The sequence below is a fragment of the Gekko japonicus genome, unplaced genomic scaffold (assembly GCF_001447785.1).
Source record: "Gekko japonicus isolate JY-2015 unplaced genomic scaffold, Gekko_japonicus_V1.1 scaffold139, whole genome shotgun sequence".
Taxonomy (NCBI): domain Eukaryota; kingdom Metazoa; phylum Chordata; class Lepidosauria; order Squamata; family Gekkonidae; genus Gekko; species Gekko japonicus.
The window spans coordinates 490,230-494,202 of record NW_015164186.1 but is presented as its reverse complement, the minus strand read 5'-3'; the positions used below and the strand labels follow the sequence as shown (position 1 = coordinate 494,202).

Sequence of the window (3,973 nt, the reverse complement as noted above, 5' to 3'; positions counted from 1 at the left end):
GGGGGGCGGGATTCTCAGGCTTCCAGCAGCCGCTTGGAAATTCGGAAGAAAGTATAATTGGGCGCTTTCGCAGGACTGGGAGCTTAAAGAGGGGTCAACGGCCTTCCCTTCTAGCACGGGGGCGGGGGAGAAAGGCAGCGTCCCCTTTCGCGGCTCCTGACTCCCGCCCTGGGGTCTGACGTCAAGGAAGGAGGAGAATAAAAGAAAGAAGGAGCGAAGGAGGGGGGGAGGGAGAAAAGGGAAAACGACGGATTTGTAGAGCGCAGCAAAGCGGGGCGAGAGACGCGGCTGCAGTAGCGGCTTCGTCTGCACTGAGATTTGCAGGGGACGCCTCTGGGCTGGGGCAGCAGATCTTTTGAGAAAAAGCCATTGTTCGATGCCGCATCGAGGGATTCCCCTGAAGTTGGGTTTTTTGTTTTTGTTTTTTGGGTAATTTTCTCTTCCATTCCAGGCGGGGGAGGAGGGAGCCCCAACCCCGCTTGGGAGGCGAGGCTGTTATTTTGGATGTAACTCCTTCCTGTTCCATTTGGGGAAGAAAGAAAGAAGGGAAGCGAAGCGAGCAGCGGGGCAGCGGAGAAGGTGAGCGGGGGAGCCCGGACCCCAGCGGTTTGTTTCGGCTCTGGAGAGCGCATTGTTGCAACGGGGGTTCGCGTTCGGGGAAGTGTGGCGGTCGCGTCGTGGCTATTGTTTCTCTCCGTCTTTCTCTGGTTTCCCTCCCCCTGGCGCTGGCCAGTGTTTACCTTGCAGGGTATTGGGGAGGGGGGAAAGATGGGGAGGAGCCCTGCGCTCCTGTGGTGGTCGGACTCTGTCGAAAGGGAAAGAAAGCGCTTTGCAAACACAGGGCGGGGAGGGGAGAGGCTGTGCCCTGCTCCCCCAGCTGGGGGAGGGCGGATCTTGGAGAGACACCCCCCCCAGCCTCGTCAGTGGCCCCCGAGCTTCCTTTTGCCAGGCGTAACCTGTACCCCGCGCACCCCTCCAAGAGCTTCGTCGCCCCGCGGCCAGGTAGCTCAGACCCTCCCCCTCCCTTGATGCAAATTAGATTCCTCCACCTCTGATTTCCCTCAAATAGGACGAGGAAGCCTTCTTGGTGGTTTATTGTTGACAGCGGGCTGGGGTGGTGCTGCTGGGGTTAAGGGGAGGCCTTTTCTCCCTGGGAGAGGCTAGGGCTGTCGTGCATTGCGTGGATCTTTTTATTTCCCTTCTGCAGCCTGGTTACTCGACTGTAAGGCCGAAGGATTTCAGTACTTGCCCCCAAGTAAGTGTGCATTGTAGCTTTGGACTGCGTGCGCCCTTTCTCTCCCCCCCCCCCACCCCCCCCACGCCGTGCTTAAAAGTTTATGGACTTATTCTCGTCTGCGCAGCCTGTTTTTCTTTTCTCTTTTCTCTTTTCGAACCAGAGAGAAACAGCTGTGGGAAGTCTTCCCCCCTCCCCTTCAAACCCTACTCCCATGTGTGTGTGTGTGCGTGCGCGCTGGGGCGTGTGTGTTTGCTCCGGATCAGGTTTCTTCTGATGACTCTTGAAGCGCGCAGGCGAAGCTGTACCCGTGCCTTGGCCTGGGGCGCTTTCTCCATCGCTTGGCGTGGGACTCTTGCAACCCGCCCCCTTGCATGTTTACTCCGAAGCAAAGGGCACAGAACTGGGTGTGCAAAGTCTTCACACAACAAGAAAGAGCGCGCGGATGGGCTGCATATCAAGCTGAGTGAATTTACTTTGGAGTAAACGAGAGTCTTGGGACGCCTTAAAGACTTCAATAATAATAAAATGTTGCTGGTCGTTGAGGTGCTCCAAGACTCCTGTTTGTTTTCGTTGCGACAGACCGATAGAGCTAGTTCAGCGGCGCTGCTGCCTTTTACACTGGAGGGGCTTGCCTCTTTTCCCGGTCCTCCTTCCACAGGTGGATGGGGGGGGGGCTGACTCTGCAGCCCAGCTGCTGTGGACCCTGGGTAGCCGGCCAGAAGCACTCTGCCAAATGCCTGCAGAAGAGGCATGAAAATGATTCTAGCAGACATTTGGCTTGCAGAACCTCAGCTGCGCAGCTTTTCCTATCCCTCACTGTCTTTAGGTTTCTCTCCCCCCCCCCAAGAAAAAAACACCCCTCTTTCCAAAAATACAGAAATACTTGCTTTCCTCAAACCTCCTGTCAGCAAACATCAGAGGAGTCCCAGTAGCTGGTAAAGAGCTGAGCTGGCAGAAGGGTTTGGTTGGTCTGGACTGGCCTCTCCCGTTTTAAAACAAAACACAGGAGAAGGTCCTTTCTGTGTGTGGAGCCAGGATCGGGTGTGCCTGCGTGCAGACACAGCAACATCTGGGATTCTTCCCTTTTCAACCTGCGTGGCTCCCCCCCCCACGCTTTATGTTCTATTCTTTCTCCAGTTAAGTAATTCAAAAACACAAATAGATCCCCAGGGCTTGTTTATATGAGTACAAAGAGAGGGACGCAACAGCATTCATTCAGGGTTGCTTTCATTTAAATTACTCTCTAGTTCTAAGTTTCCAAATAGCTCTGGTTCTCTCTCCCTCTCCCTGTTCCTGATGCTTTGGTGTTTGATTACAGAAACAAAATAACATGCAGAACTAGGGTTGCCAACTGACCAGGAACAGCTTTAGTCAGGCCTGTCCCGCTGCTTTTAATAACTCCTTGAGCTGGAGGAATCAGCACCTGAAGCTTTCCATCGGCATTCGTTTGCTGACTGAAGTTGCAGTTAAAAGCACAGGAGCAAGGTTGGTTGAAAAAGTTGGCAACTCTGAAGAAACCCATCATGGGAAGCTAATGGGCAGGAGTTGCTCAAAATCACTTTATATGAATTACTTGCCTCCTTAATAGGCCTGTGACCTGAATGCTGAGATGTACATCATTGTTCTTTCCCATCATTCACAAAATTTGAATGCAGCAAGATAAATCCAAAGAAAATTGGTTGGTGGTAAGTTTGAAACTGCAAAAAAGTCCTGTATTTTCACACAGTACATATAGCTCACCTGTGGAATTCACTGCTACAAGATGAGACAGTGATTTGCAGACTTGGATGGGTTTTAAGCAGTATACCTGTTTAAAATGTTTGGGCAGATTCATGAAGGATAGACATTAATAGCACACCTCTGTTAGTTAAACGAAACCTCTGAGGCTGGAGGCGGTATGACTTGGAACACTAGGTACTCAGGATGAGCAATAGGTGAGGATGGTTGCCTTCATACCTGCCGGTGAGCTTCCAGGGGAATCTACTGTCTGCTGTCTGGAATATATGCAGGACTACATAGACACCACCACCACCTCCGCCCAGTTCATGGCAAGATTGAGGATTCTTATCCGTAATATGGTGCTAAGTGGTGATGGTTCTCGTAGACTGAACTAACAAGAGAATGCAAGGATTTGAGGCTGTGTTTGCAAGAGGGAATGACTACAATCCAGTGCAATTCTGTATTTATGCAGAAGGAAGGCCCACTTTGTTAGCAGGCTTTCTTCTAGGTCAGTGTACATAGGATTGCAGCTGGAATCTGTCCCCCCCCCCCTCCTTCTTCCCATGCCGCCTCAGATCAGTGTTGTTGATGTCTTGGAGTGAGTTTTTCCTGCAGGGCTATTGCATTAGTTGAGGTGGTCTTCCTAGGATGCTGGTGTTTATGATTAAGGTTGAGATGAGGGCTAATGGAAGTCTCTCACCCTAATCTGGTAGCAGCATTTCTTGGCTGCTAAAATAATGCTGTTAAGCCTTTATGCAGCTCTCTAAAGCTATGGAGCAGCCTGCAAACTGTAGACAACTGAGGACTTCAGTGATGATTGAATGAATTTTCTTCTAGGGGAAACCCCCTTCCCCACAAATAGCCTTGCATCTGTTCAAGGAATACTCTGCAGGAGCAGTCTTTTCCAAAGTAGTGATGCCATCTACTTAGTCTAGCCTCTTTCGTGTCTCCTTTCAGGGTGTCCTGTTTCTGCCCCTCTCAGTTTGCAGATAGCTTCCCTCTCCCTTTGCCTAAAGA

General features: G+C 51.3%; 1 protein-coding gene across 1 annotated transcript in view; it reads left to right on the top strand.

Annotated features, from left to right (window-relative positions):
• The first annotated feature begins 323 nt into the window (after positions 1 to 323).
• Positions 324 to 3,973, top strand: part of SEMA4C (semaphorin 4C) — a 68,151-nt gene continuing 64,501 nt past the window's right edge. The window contains exon 1 of the mRNA XM_015408162.1: positions 324 to 579. The gene's annotated coding sequence lies outside the window, so the exon portion shown is untranslated. The remainder of the gene's footprint in view (positions 580 to 3,973) is intronic.